The sequence below is a fragment of the Dermacentor variabilis genome, chromosome 2, assembly GCF_050947875.1.
Source record: "Dermacentor variabilis isolate Ectoservices chromosome 2, ASM5094787v1, whole genome shotgun sequence".
Taxonomy (NCBI): domain Eukaryota; kingdom Metazoa; phylum Arthropoda; class Arachnida; order Ixodida; family Ixodidae; genus Dermacentor; species Dermacentor variabilis.
Window position 1 is genome coordinate 12,413,635 of NC_134569.1, and position 15,823 is coordinate 12,429,457.

General features: G+C 46.9%; 1 protein-coding gene across 3 annotated transcripts in view; it reads right to left on the minus strand.

The window, feature by feature from the left end:
* The window catches only part of LOC142571363 (arylsulfatase B-like), a 132,269-nt gene that overhangs the window by 66,746 nt on the left and 49,700 nt on the right, over nucleotides 1–15,823 (minus strand). The gene's annotated exons all lie outside the window — the stretch shown is intronic.

The window sequence follows — 15,823 nt, forward strand, 5'->3', positions numbered from 1 at the left end:
TGTGAGAGTAGCAGCACGTTCACAGGTGAACTCGAAGTACTAGCAGCTAACGATGCCTTAGTGGCAACAGAGGCAGTTAAAGGCCAGAGTGAGAGCGACGAGGTGCTGTGCCAAGAGAGGACTGTAGACACAGCTAGGCCAGCTGCGAACAAATTGGCACAGTTACCGCGCGTGTGCGTCGCATCTCATGGTAGCGAGGTCGTTAGCGAGGTACAGAATACTGCGGACTTGACAGACGCGAGCACCCATGTCGAGTCTGATCTGCGTGCCGAAGTGAAGTGCCAGCTGGACGATGCAGTTGAGGGTAATTCTCAGGATTGCGAGCTGCGTAGCTCAAGAGAATACAAATGCATTGTTCAGGGATTGGTGCAGCTCTCCGCCAGTCTAGATAGCCTAGATAGGGATGATTCAGTTATTAATCATTCGGACTGTGCGCGTGAGACAGCGATCGATACCGACGGGCTGTGTGCTGATGCACAGCGTGAGCTGGGCAATGCAGTAGAGGGCAGTTCGCAAGAGTGCGAGTTGCATAACTCGAGTAAAGCCTGCTGCATTGTTCAAGAGTCGGTTGAGCTGTCCGCCAGTCGAGGCAGAGAGAGTGTTGATTTAAATTAAAATCAATCAGACTGTGCGGGTAAGAGACCGATCTGGGCCGATGAGATGTGTAACGGCCAGCACGAGGCACGAGAAAGTGGCATAAAAGGGAATTCCAAGACAAAGCGCCGCAGAAAGAAGCGCCCTAAAGATCGGAATGCGGTGGCTAATGTAGCGCCGCCAAAGACGGCGAGAGACCCAAAAGGGCAGGGCACGAGGAAAAGAAAGGCGCGGTCGTCACTGACGATGTTGACGCATCATAAACGTTCGAGCCACCGGTCAAAAAGAGACCGCGAAGCATGTTCTGCGCGGACGCGGACAAAGGGCACGGGGCAGTTAAATTCCTCGTCGTTCCGTCGTTCTTTTCGAAGCTCAGCGTGTAGTACAAAGAAGCGCAAGGTGGCAAGACGAGACCAGGTGGGGAGTAGCGACGCGGTCAATCGAGGTCGTGATGAAAGCGGGGCCGCCAGGACGCAAATTGGCAGGGGACTGTAACGTCTTGGGGGAGCTGATAGCGAGTCAGCCCTTTTGTTGTTCCTCGGTAGCCAGAGTAGCTTTCGGATCGCGACCACCTCGGGTACGGCTCAAAGTATGAGTCAGGCGTAAACGTTTGGAACGGGAGGCCAAGGGAGATTCCGTAGAAGTGAGATGTTGTTTTGTTTTATTTTTGAACATTTTGGAAATTTTCGCGATTTGAGACTGAGAATTTCTTTCAATATGTAAGGTATGAGCTCTGTTTATGTTTTGTTTGAGAAGCTCAAGATTTGAAAGGCGTTTTTTTGTAAACATGTAGTATCGCGAGGTGTTCATTAATAAGTATATAGGCTTTCTTTTTAGTGTGCGTGAGTAACCTGACGGTCAAGGTTATCGGTGAGAGGCCTATGGTAACGCGCGTGTGTATTAGTTAACCTTCTTTTGTTTTATGTGTTTTTTATTATGCGAAGCATATTAACGTAGGTTTCGGGCCTTCGCGCGACGCCCGGCGGTGGCCACCATTGACCCTGAAGTGGGGTCACGTGACATGACGTCACGTGATGACGTCACACCGGCTGCAGATGGGGCCTCATATCGCGCCGTCGGTCGCCTCCCGGCGGTGGCCACCATTGACCCTGAAGTGAGATCACATGATGTGACGTCACGTGATGACGTCACACCGGCTGTAGATGGGGCCTCATATCGCGACGTCGGACGTCGCCCGGCGGAGGCCTCCACGCTTCGGTTCGCGTCGTCGCGCGCGACGCGGCGGCGGCGCCACCATCGCTGCATCACGTGATATGTGACGTCACGCCAGGAATGAAGCGGCGCGCGCCCGCCGTCGCGTCAGTCTCTGTGCCCGCAACCGCGCCAGCGTCTTTACGCCGGGCGTGTATGCGGTCAAGATGCCTCCAAACGCTAAGGATACGCTAAGGTTAAGCCCAGTGGATGCTTCGCATCCACTGGACTTAACCTTGATAAGCCTCCAATTTTTTTTCTAAGGTTAAGCGCGTAGGTTTTCAGTTAGTGCATCATTTGCACTGAGAAGAGCTCTTAGGTCCATTAGCGCGTGTCCTGTGCGGACGGAAGGAAGCAGAAAGTTTATGACTGGGTTGCTCGTGTGTGTCGAGGGCAGCCGTACTCTGACTTCTCTAGTACGCGTGCGTAGAGCTAGTTAGTAAAAGACACGTTTGTTCAAAGGTTCCTCTGTCTTACGTAAGTTACGCAAGTTTGGTTGTTTGTTTAAGGAATGTGTCCTGTGTGGATTAAAGGAACAAATGTGAGTAAGCGTCGCAAGTATCCGTTTGGAATAGACACCACAAAGCTAGTGCGATCGTATTTACGTACCTCTGGAGTTGGCCAGACGGTTCAGTGGCAGCAGTACAAGAGATAAGTACGCCACTGTGATAGGATAAGAACAGGCTGTTCGCGATGTTTGGCTGCTTAAGTTATGTTTGGGTATTGGTGTTTGAGAGCCTTCGGTTTAATTCTGCCTAAACCTTTACTCTTGTGCAGCGCGACGGTCGGGTTTGGTCGAACTCAAGAGGAACGTGAACGCTCGCTTTGGCGGCACGAAATTTTGGGGCAAAATTTGGGGTTTCCCAGTTGAGTGACTTGCATTGAAATTGTGATAGGAGGCCTGGTGGATTAACAGCCGATTCCGGGCGTTTGAACGCTGAGCGGTATTGTGTTGCGGGATCGACTCTTCTGTGCCAGTTGTTATGAGATGGTTGAAGGCATTCCAAGTACACAGGGGTTGCAGAGAGCAAAGCCATCGTCTTGCTCGCCAGCCATTCTCTTCCTGCCCAGCGGTTGCCAGCACTGGCCAGGCGAGATTTCCCGGGCCATGGAGGAGCTGTTAGGAATGGCCGGACGGGGTGACAACGTGCCAGCTTTCAGCCCGCTGCACGTGTTCCTATCCAACCGGACGGGGCGCACTTCAGAGAACTGCGAATAACCGGCAGCCACGTGGCGCGGGGTCAGCTCAGGAATGTGGTACTCGGCCGCGCCACCCGCGACGAAGCAGAGTTCTACGAAGCCCCTCTGACGTCGGCTCCGGACCTTCACACCTGTGTGTGTGTGCGGCACTGAAACCTGTGCAACAAGTGTTTGTGAGCCCTCCTCCAAAAGGGCGGGTTATCTACGGTGACGTCGAATGATGACTGGACGAACGTTTCCGTCCACTGGGAATCAAGGGGGGATCAAGTGCTTATAAGCAGCCTTTGTCGGCTGCTAGTGGGTGCTCGTCGTCGGAAGCTGAGTGCTCGTTGTCATGCTAGAAATGTAGTCGTGAGCTGTGTGCTCGTAAGCTGCTTGCTGTATGTTAGTCTTGCGGGCTCTATATGGGAGTCACGCTAGACTGTCGATTTATGTCTTGTTTTAAATGTAAATCCTGCAAATAAACCCTGCTCTCCCAAGTTCATCTCTACAGCTACGACTGCCAAATCTAATAATATAAAGTCCGATGTTTTGAACAGCCAAAACACACAGCACTTGTAATACACTCCAAGTACAGGACAGAATTATACATATTGCGTAAAAGTTGCGATCACCACATAAACCAACTATGAACCACGAACAACGTTTATGTAACTCATTTAGCGTATTCGGATCATCCAATACTTAATATTTTCCCAAAATGTTGGTGTCCTCTAAAAACTTTTTCAGAGCAAGAAGCGCTCTTTTTTGAAGGCCCGCAGTTGGCCATGGGCCAAGTATCTTTTTTAGAGTGAATGGTCTTCTGTCTAATATAAACAAATTAGCTTGCAGTACCGTTCTTTGTGTATCGTATTTCGAGCACTCGAGAAAAAGATGATGCACATCTTCGTCTGGCTGGCGACAAGAACACTGCGGAAGACACGTTTTATTCTGTACAAGAAGTGTTTCGTAAATGCAGTACCAAGACGCAGCCGGTGTACCAAAGTTTCAAATTTTCTGTTGTCTCTTAGAGTTTCCGGCATTGATATGTTTATACATGGGTCTATAGAGTATAACTCCGAGTTTTTAGTTTGCTGGTCAAACCAGGTAGTTTTGCTGAGACGACAAGAAATCTGTCTCAGGATCAGACCGACTTCACTACGCAATAGGGAAGATTGGTTGTCTCTGCGTTATTGTGCGCTCGATTCGCAGCTTCGTCCGCTGCAGTATTACCAGGAATATTGCAGTGCCCAGGAATCCACTGAAATGCAATTATGTGGTTCATTGCGCTTGCTTTTGTAAGTTCTTTGAGCGTCTCATACAATATCGAAGTGTTCAAAGAATTTTTCTTATTGCTCTGTAGTAACGTGAGAGCGGCTTGCGAATCGCTAAGGATAAACCATTTTTGCGAATGTTTTTCTAATGTTATGAAACGCAAAGCACACAGGATTGCAAATAGTTCTGCCATGGTGGAAGATGTCTCCCGGGATAATTTAAATGTTTGCTCTAGCGCTAAATGTGGAATGACGAATGCTGAAGTCGAGGAATTTTTATGACACGAACCATCTGTATAAACGCGGATGTACTGGGGGTATAATGAGTAAATTTTGAAGAGTGCCAGTTGCTGTGCGGCTACTATGAACATGTCTCTCTTAGATATAATCCTGTCAACCGATAACTCTATTTTAGGGTATGTTAATATCCAGGGAGGGTAACTAACATCCACTTTACATAATTCAAATCTTGGTAATAATGCTTTATGTTCTCGAACAACATCGTGAATTTTGCTTTTGTTTCTGTCGGTGAGCGCGAGGTTTAATGGATGCTTCTCGTGTTGGGTTAAGATGCGATAAATATGTCGGCATGTTTCAACCGTTCCTATGACTGGAAATGGGGGGTGACGAGCTTCAGCAATTATTAAAGAACTCGAAGTAGCCTGCGGAACCCCAAGACACACTCGCAGCCCCCTTGCTAGTAAACGTTGAAGACGTTCCTCAGAAGTTTGCGATATGCCATGGAGAATAGGTGCCGAGTAAGCAATTTTTTGTTTTATGAGTGCGTTATGAACTTGTAGTAGCGAAGAGACTGATCCCCCCCCTCCCCCACGTTGTGCCTGCGAGTCGCCGAAGTATGTTTATTACTGTATTGGTCCGTTTTTGAATTGCGCGGATGTGTGAAGCCCATGTAAGTTGGCGGTCAAGAATAACTCCAAAAAATTTGTGCTCTTTCACAAACATCAAAGTTTGCCCGTTAAGCCTAAGTTGGAAATTAATGAACTGTCGTCTAGTGAAAGGAAGTACGGCTGTCTTTGCTTATGAAAGACTCATGCCTCTTTCTTTTAAAAAGGTGTCGATACTATCAAGACCCTCTTGCAGCGTTCTTTGAATGTCTTGTATATTAGAACCAGAGGCCCATATGCAGATGTCATCTGCGTACAGAGAATACCGTAGACCAGACGGGAGTTTTTGTGGCAAGGCTGCCATGACACAGTTGAATAAAAACGGACTGAGAACACTGCCCTGCGGAACGCCCTGCGTGATGCTGTGATAATTACTTTCTCCTTCAATTGTTTCCATAAATATTTTTCTGTCTTTCAAGAAATTTGATACCCATTGCAGTGTTCGACCGTGTAGGCCAAGCTCTAACATACCAGCAAGGACGTGTATGTGACTTGCAGTGTCGAATGCTCTTTGAATGTCTAAGAATACTGCTACTGTCACATTTCCGCAGCTTCGTTCATGTTCGACGTATGTGGCAATATCTAATACTGCATCCATTATACAACGATTTTGTCGAAAACCAGTCATGTGGTCGGAAAACACATTTGTGTGTTCACACCACCATTGCAGTCGACTGTCTATCATCTTCTCCATTAGTTTGGAAAAACAGCTTGTGATACTGACGGGTCGGTAGGAATCAAGACAAAGTGGGGTTTTTCCTGGTTTTAGCACTGGAATTACCCGAGCTAATTTCCATGAATCCGGTAGAGTCCCTCTAATCCAGATATCATTAAATATCTCCAAAAGAGTCATTCTTCCTACTGGACCTAGGTTCTTTAACATCACATACGTAACACCATCTGGGCCTGCGGTTGTCTTTGTACGGCATGACGAAAGAGCACTTTTAAATTAATTTAATCTAAACTCACAATCAAGTTGTGGATGTTGTGAAATAAAGCAGGCACGGACCTTCTGTTCTGCTAGTGTTGTCGAACTTGCAAATTGTAGGCAGGTAAACGGAATTCCTGGTCTGGATATATTGACAAAATTCGTCAGCAACAGATGTTTACGGAGTGCTTCGAGCTACGGCAAGGGCTCGAAAGGGATGGCTCTGGGTAACTGGACCACTAAAAGATCGGACAACGGACCATATTCCGGAAACTGGAGTAAACGGAGACAACGACGCGCAGTATTCTCGCCATTTTCTTGTACCTAATTTTTGTAAGCGTCTGCGCGAAGTTGACTGAACTTTCTGTGCCATCTTGTAGTCATCCAGCTTTCCACTGCGGCGGTAAGCCCGTTCTGCGCGCCTTCTAATTGCTCTTAGGCATTCATATTCGCCGTCGACTGCAGCGTATTCATTTGGAACAATGACTTGCTTTGTACAGATCTTGTAAGACTCACACAATATATTTGCAAAACTTTGAAAGTTCGGATTTTCGCCCAATGAATTACTTAAATGGTGCCGAAAACTTTGCCAATTAGTATATTTTGAGTAGCGGCGGGTCCCCTCACTCCGTATGAGGTGATGTTTTACCAGGATCGGAAAATGATCACTACCGTGCGTTTCTATGTCCGTTGACCATTCAACGCCATCAAGAAGGTCTTGGGAGCAGAGCGTAACATCTATACAGCTTGAGTAACGAAACCCCCGCAAGAACGTTGGAGAGCTGTCATTGAACACTATCAGATTATTTTTTTCTGCGGCAGACTCTATAATGCTTCCACGGGAATCTTTATATTCACTGCCCCAGATGACGTTATGTGCGTTGAAGTCCCCACAAACCAGCACATGTGAGTTTGCGATACCAAACACATTCACCAAGCTGTCTACTGATATTTTGCTAGAACATTGTAGATAAAGACTGATCACTGTGACGCTTGTATTTCTAAACGATATCTTGCATGCTACGAACTCCGGAATATTTAAATCGCTCGACTGTATTAAATAGGACGGCAGGTCTTTTCTCACGCATAACATCGCTCTGCTACTTTCAGCGATGCGCGATGATATATATATATAAGATAGTTCGAAAGACGAAAGTCATCTCGTACGCCTGCCTCCTGTATACATAAAACAGGAAAGTTATGTTGAGCTAGTAGTTCGCGAAAATCAGCTGATTTATTTCGAAGGCTATTAGCATTCCACTGAAATATGAAAACATTGTTATAACGATTATTCATTGTAAGCCTGCAGTGGAGCTGTTGGTGGTTGTGGAAGCACCAACGATTTCATAGAAAGCAGTGCTTTTGCCTCTGGAAGGCTGTTTGCGTGTGGAATGGCACTGAGAATTGCACGCAGAGCTGTGAGTAGCATGGGCAGGATCATCTGTGCCACGGGTAAAGACGCGTAATCACCAAATGACGCTGAAGCTCCATGTGTGTTCGAAGCAGGTCGCTGAAGAGCTGACTGAGATGGTCGCTGGGATGAAAGATGTGGTTGAGGCGAATGTTGAGGTAGTCGCTCAGATGTTAGGTGAGGTTGCTGTGTCAGTGGCACAGGGCGTTGTTTAGAAGGTCGGCGAAGTTCACTCGAAGCCTGGGCAAGATGAGTAGTGTTCTCTGGAGGTGGATCGTGTCGCTCGCTGTAAGAACGTTGTCGACCTGAGTGCTTTAGAGCTGCAGAATAGTTCATATTGACCACTTGCTCTTTCTCTTTGTTGGCAGTTGGAGGCGCGCATCTTACAGCATCAAGGTCGGGTGGGGCCGCATTACCAGGAGGCAACCTTCCGTATTTCAACTCATGTCTGCGCAACCTTGAGGCAGCTCTGCTCTGAGGGCACCCGGAGAAGGAAGCTGTATGGTTTCCGCCACAGTTGGCACACTTTGGCTGACACAGACTTGCACTCTGAATGGTCGTGGACTTCTGAGCATTAAGACGGCAAGCTGGGCGAGTTGGTGATTGAACATATTCCTATGGGTGGGCAGCGCAACCCGGACGAAGGACGAGAGGAAGTACACAACACGAGCAGCTGTTTGAGTCTCTGCCGCTCACATCCAGCCATCCGGATAGCAGGGTAGCTACCAACCGCGCCCCAAAACTCCTCCCTGAGAACGGCCTCTCGCGACGGGACCATTCCACACTCCTTCGTCTGCGCACGGGCTCCGTATGGACGGCAGCTGGGCTCCATGCCAAGGGACACATCGCCTCGCCGGCCTGCAGAAGGTGCGGTGACGCCGAGACCCTCGAGCACCTACTCTGCACCTGTCCTGCATTAGCCCAGGAGCGCGCTCCACTCACTGCCACCTACCGACGGTATGAACTCCCGGCTACCTCAGAGACACACCTGCTCTGATGACATTAGGCGCGTGTTGTGGCACTTTCGAGGGCGGCGTCGATTCTGCGGCACTCATGCGCCTAGGAACGCGCTGTCGGACATATGGCTCGTGCCGGTGTTCTTTGCTGCACACCACCGTGGCAGGCGTAGATGCGCTGCGGGGCGCAGCAGAACCACGCGATACTGTGCGCGATCTCCAGCACACAGGTCTCCCACGAGATGTCCGTTCTCTCTGGACAACAGCGAAGCCTCGACACAGCACTGATTCTTGAAGAAAACAGAAAACAATATCTCACCGAAGAAGCAGCGGCCGCTCGGAGGGACTTCTTCTTCCGGTATTGTACTTTCATACAGCATAGAGTCAAAGGAATAAAATAAAGTGTTATTCAAACAGCGATTTAACTTTGAAAGTTCGGAGGGGCTAGAAATGAGTCACTAGTGATCGTGAATTACTCTGCTCTATGAGTTAGCAATGGTAGCAGAAAGAATGCTCATTCACTGACATTTTGAAATATATCACTGACGACGTGCACGAATGATGGCTGCCACTGTCATACAGAACAAAGTGATCCGTGATCACTAGTGTCTACACCCTAGCATCTTGGAGTTGTCCTCGGACTTATCTGCGAGAATTTGTCTTTCGAGTCGCTCTCAAGACAAAACAAAAAAAAAAGCGTCCAAGGGTCACGTGACAGGAACGCTATCGGTCTCCCCACCTTGCCCTTCTACTCTTAATAAGAATTGCGGACCCTAATAGCGTAGCAAAGTTCTGTTGCCACGAAATTCGAATTTTCTTGAAGGACGCTATGCTTGAACTAAATTCGCTGACATTTGGATTAAATACAGTGGTACTTGGATTAAATTGATTGGGGCTTGGATTAAAATGACTGTAGGTTGGATTCATTTGAATGGCACTTGAATTGAATTGACTGGCGCACGGATTAAATTGAATGAAACCTGGACTAAATTGAGCAGGAAAACCTGTAGCAGTGAGTAGAATGTATGGTCTCTCTCATACAGGTTATACAAGTTCATACACACAGGGACGAGTTTCTTATCAGAGGCTTTCAGGCTCTTGTTAATTTCCCGGACGGTCGGTTTGGAACATTTTACTGGGTGCCTGTGAACAGGACCTTGTGCCGTTCCATATTTATGGTAAGTAAAAACGATCAAGCTGAAGCGGTGAAACGAAGCGTGTATTAGCGAAAGTGGAAAAGGATGTTGTTCGAATACGTGCGGAAACATTATCATCGACGGTATCAGCATTGCCCATTAACGCACCGGTCTCAAGTGATGTTGTCCCCCTTATATAATAGAGAGGTTTAGCTTGTCCGGTATTCCGGTAAAACGCAGGCAAACGGGGCGTTGGAGCGTTGGGGCGGAGGCGTAAACGGGAGCGGTCTGCATGGTGCAGCCACCTGGTGGCGCAGTGCTCAAACAGACAGAAACAGCTAATATTGCATTAACTGAGCGTATTCTTCTTCGCAGCTGGTGTAAATTTTCGGCACTGGCGTAATCGTGTTGCTGCCAAAAATTTACACCAGGAGCGAAGAAGAATACGCTCGATTAATGCAATATTAGCTGTTTCTGCCTGTTTGAACGCTGCGCCACCAGGTGGCTGCAGCATCCAGACTACTCACGTTTACGCCTCCGCCCCAACGCTCCAACGCCCCGTTTGCCTGCGTTTTACCGGAATACCGGACAAGCTAAACCTCTCTAATGTTTCATTTGCCGTTTTTGGGATAAAATGAACGTAGTTGTACCACCTGTGTCACGTGCTTGTGTTTCACGTCAGCCCTCCAAGGTTTTCATAATTGAAAGAGAATCACAACGGGCCAGAATGTGTTGTGAGACGTTGATGGAAACGAAATGACCGTGTTTTATAATGATAGAATCGAGCACGCGGTTCGCGATTCCAGTAGGAATTCGGGTTTTAAATTGGCAAAGGAAGTCTCAGAAACCAGTAAGTGGCGCGAATTGTCAGTAAAGCCTTGGCATACTTCGGATGTAGTATGTGAGATTACTGTACGAAAGTCGGTTGTTATTCAGTAACGCATACTTATTGCTTATAAGGGCAGTTTGTATATTATTAGACGCTTGCGCTTTATTCTATGCGTATTGCGAATCAAGGAAAGTCCATGCTAACGAACGCACTCGCGTCCCTCAATGCACGACGGCGCACATAATGGCTGTTGTACGCGCGCGAAATGCTGAACACGCAAGCGATAAAATCCTTTGTTCCAGCTTTCTGATGTCTTCGAGAGATAATATGCTTCGAAAATCGAAGCGGCGTGGCTATATACGGGAACACGCTGAACTGCGTATCAAGTGTCAAAGCGTCGTTTCAATTTGAAGAACTTGGGTTGGCTAAAAAAATTCACCGACAATTAGGATACTGCCTAATGCGAAATTTGAGCGCAGCTGTGTACATGTTTACATTTCGTGATATAATGGCTGGCGCGGACAAGCAGAGCGAAGTGTGGCGCGACTGCCTCGCTAATCGGGAGATCGCGAGAGGCTGTGCGTTGGTGACGCGTGGGCGCGATTCACAGCAGCAGCCGCAGATCGACTTGCGCTCATGCAGCGCTTTGTTTCCCTATATGGTATCGGTGGATGCGCTCGCCGCGTGCCTTATCGGTGGCGTCGTCGGTGAACAGACGACGCGCGCTGCTCTGGCGGAAGAGGAAGCTTTAGCTCGGGCCCAACTCCGACGCGGCCTATTCAAATACATGTAAAAACGCAAAAACGTTTTTCTGATGTAACCCCTGGACCGATTTTAATGAAATTTGTTGCATTTGAGAGGGAAAGTGAAATTCTAGTGACTGTTGGTCGTGGAATTTCTATTTAGGTCCTGAATTTTGTTAAAAAGATTTTCAAAAATTCGGAAGTTTGAAAAATATAGAAGCACGAAGTTTACAAATTCATAACTCTGCATCAAGAGCAGATATCCCGGTTCTGTAAACGGCATTCATTAGATCATTCAAAGCGGACAAATTCAATATGTCATTTTACATCTTACGTGAATGTGTTACGTTGGTTACAACGGTTTTGCAAAAGTTATATTTCCCTATGATTAATTTTTTTTTATATTTATGTGTAACATATCAATTTTGTCCGCTTTAGATGTACTATTAGATGCAATTCACAGAATTGTATTATCATTTTTAGTGGTTGAGTTACGGAGTTGTAAACTTGATAGTTTCGTTTTTTGAAAATTTTCGATTTTTGCCAATTTTTAATAAAAAATTGACAACCTAACTCAAAAATCCGAAACCAACAGTCACTAGATTTTAAGTTTTTCTTTTAAATGCAACAAATTTCGTCAAATTTGGTGCAGTGGTTGCCGAGAAAAACGAATTCTCATTTTACATGTATTTAAATAGGAGCACCCGAGCTAAAGCTTCCTCTTAATCAGAACCGCGGCGCAGGTGCGACTTTAAACTTTCGTTTTCGGCTCGCCTCGGCGCTTCCGAAGCAGCCGACGCGCCTGCAGTGTCCACGTGATCCCTCATGCCACGTCACGCCGACGGTGGCGCCAGCTTTTCCAGTGGTGGAGCTCGAGGCCAATAGTGCTGCGCAAGACGTGTTCGGCGGCGGCCGCTAAAGGCACGTTCAAGGCACGTTCACACCGAAAGCGGAGCGTCTAAGCGGACAAGCGGATTTTCAAAGCGGCCAGGCGGCGAACGCCCGCGCCTGTTCAGACCGGCCGCGTTGCCTAGCTGGCCGCGCAGGCGGGAAGGCGGGGCATCTCGAAATTTCTTTAGCAATTTCACGGACGTGCCGCCATCTCGCGGCAGTTTGGGTTTGTACGCGCGCTTTCGATATTTTTTCGTCGTAGGTTGGCGCGCTCCCGTCCATTATCTACATCTGCAATATGAGCTCAGACGAAGAAGAAGAGATCGCTGGCATTTTACTCGCCACTTGTCTAGTCGCTTTTCAAGAACAGAAGCGAAAAGCTCAGAGAAAGAAAGCCCGCCAACGTCGCTGGTGGGTTCGGCCAGCCTTGCAAGAGCGAGATAGAATGGGCCATGCCAATGTGTTGCTGCCCCACCTTCGTTCGCGCGACTTGGAGTACTACAGAGAGTGAGTATCCGTTATGTTTCTGGCACGGGCTTTGGGAGTGAAATATACGTTATGCAACACATGTTCTTTCTTCTGCAGCTATTTGAGGATGCCTCCACGGTGTTTCGACACTTTATTAGAACTCCTCAAGCCAAGGATTCAGAAAAGTGACACCAACTACCGAAAGGCGATTCCGCCAGAGCATCGGCTAGCGCTGGCTGTGAGGTAAGGCTTCAGCGGTAATAATTTAGGGCTTTTTGTTACTTCTGTTTTCTTAGCAAATGTCTCATTATACGGTCTGAATGGCACCATGCGAGCACTATTTCATATTTTCTTTTTTCGACGTGTCTTTTGGCGCAGGTTCTTGGCTTCGGGGGAAACACTCCGCTCCTCATCTTTTAGTTTTCTTTCTGGTCGCTCCACAGCTTGCATGATTGTCCCCGAAGTGTGCCAGGCGATTTGGGAAGTGCTTGGGCCGGTTTACGTATCACGGCCGTCAACTCCAGCTGAATGGCTAAAGGTAACCAGTTCATTGTGATCTATGCATGGTTAATGTCTGTAAGCTGTACGCTTACTACATTGCACAAGTAATTGTTACAATGTCTTATTAACAGGATACATAACCCGCCGTGGTTGCTCAGTGGCTATGGTGTTCGGCTGCTGAGCGCGAGGTCGCGGTATCGAATCCCGGCCACGGCGGCTGCATTTCGATGGGGGCGAAATGCGAAAACACCCGTGTACTTAGATTTAGGTGCACGTTAAAGAACCCCAGGTGGTCGAAATTTCCGGAGTCCTCCACTACGGCGTGCCTCATAATCAGAAAGTGGTTTTGGCACGTAAAACCCCATAATTTAATTTTTTTTAACAGGATACATAGGAAATTTATTTGTAAAAGAAACTTATTTCTGCACCGCACGTCCACAGATGTTGCTTTGTCTGAATTTATTGCATTTTGTGTCGCTGACCGCAGGTTGCGAGAGAGTTCGAGGAAAAGTGGGACATGCCACATTGCCTTGGCGCAATAGATGGCAAGCACGTGGATGTTGAATGCCCGGCAAACTCAGGAAGCCGAGACCGAAATTACAAAAATACGTTCAGCAAATCACTGCTCGCTGTGAGCGACGCAAACTACAGGTACACACATTCAATCATACCATCTCGCGTAGTGGCAGTTCAGCAAAATCTAATTTTCAGAAATATTTTGATTCCTTATTCTTGTCATGCTTGTCTTTCTTCGAAGCGTTAAATGATCTGCATAACCGCCATGCAGTACTACTTGGTGTTATTTTGGTTACTAGTTGTTTCCCTGACATCTCGTATGCACCAGTAAGCAGGTATGCAAAGTTCCTTCCAGCTATTTTTCGCACTGCAGTGTTGGAGGAGTGTTCGTTGAGACTGGAAGAAATGTATCAATAGATGCATTGCACAAAAACATATGTACCGCTTATGTAATGCTTCCTTACTGTTTGAGGGCCAATTATTTTGTCGAAAGTGACTCAACAGGGTGTATTTCTTTTTCTATTGCAGATTTAAAATCTTGAGAGTAATGTAGATGTTCGGAAAGAAATGCTGTGAGAAAGGCTACAGTGACACAATAATAATTTGTGAAGGTATGCACCATATAGTTTATAACGAATAATGAGAGAAAAAATAATAAAGAAAATTAGAATACGAGTAGAAAACAGGGTGCGTTTAACTAAACGTGATTTACAGGACTAGTAAAATATCCGTACTAGACAACTGTCATTTTAGTGCCAGTCAGCATCATGGTACTGCACAGGCCTCTCAGCTGGTGCTCGTCGTATTTGTGTTTTTCGTCCTTGTGTAATTTGTGGCCTAAATTTTCCTCAAATTGAATAGCCACCAACCAGTTCACACCAAGATTCTGCCCCTAAATCACTCCTTGGTCGAATTCATAGCGAACTGGTTACTTCATCATCTCCAGGGCCGATATTGATCTATGGTACAGTTCAGTGTGTTGTATACTGATGAGTCAGTGCTATCTCAATTTATAGTTGTATTCCTGGTACTTGTTTGTATTCGAGCTTCCTGTATGTTGAAATCGGTCACCATGGAAGCGAGTCAGATGGTGGGATCTTTAGCAGAAGCGACCTGCAAGCAAAAATTATTGAGGACAGCCTTGGAGTTCCTGCGCCTGCAAGTCTTGGGAGGATAGGCAGCATTCCGTATTTTTTTGTCGGTGATGAGGCTTTTCCTCTAAAGACTTACATGATGAGGCCATATTCCAGAAAAGGTGAGCAGTGACATCACCACAATCGTTGCACATTCTGTAGTAGTTGATAGCATTTTCTCACGTAACTAATGGTTTTTGGGCCTTGCTATGTTCATCAATTGCAGTACAGATTATAAAATGTTGTCTTTGCGGTTTTTTGCTGGCATGTCTGCATTTAGCAAACGTATACAAGTTTGGTGGAATATATAGACTTGTAGTGAGGCTTTCGCTGTGTAGGTGCACGGATCATAAAAATGACATCCTGAAAGGTCTTAGACAACACATAGCATTCAATACAATCTTATTAAAGCATTGCAATAGAAGTACAAGCCAGTATATCAGTCCAATCTCGTCACCTCAGTGAGTCTGCTGTATTGTAAAACACCTGCCGTTTTTACAGGTCTTCACCCTGTTCTCTCAGTGAGCTCATCGACAGCAACAAAACAAGCTTGCAGTGCAGAGAGCAGCACCACCACACAATTTGAAGAGCTACAGCAAAGGAGAATATTTAATTACCGATTGAGCAGGGCTCGCAGAGTAGTGGAAAATTCTTTTGGAATTATGGCGCAGAGATGGCGGATCCTTCGACGGCCTTTCAAAGCCAAGGAAGAGAACATTAGAAGGATAGTATCCGCATGTGTCGTGCTACACAACTTTCTTTTGAAAGAATCGCCTGAATCAAAGGCCACGTACTGTCCTCCGGGCACCGCCGACACCGAGGACTGGCAAGGAAACGTGACTGATGGAAACTGGAGAGCCGAAGGCACACACAATGGAGCCCTAGTCACCTTGAATGGTGCAGGTTGCCACTCAGCCAGGTAATGTTGGAAGAGCTACGGAAGTACTGCTTCCATGCACACACAAGTTGCAGTCACATAGTTATAGCTACCATTTTTTGCCTAGCTTGCGCCGATTTCATGTCAGTTTGTGTGCCACTACTTTGGTGCATCTGTGTGCACTAACACACACACATATGTATGTACTACCACTGGTATTTCTTACGATTGCATGTTTTCCACCAGTATACTATGAGGGAACACCTATGT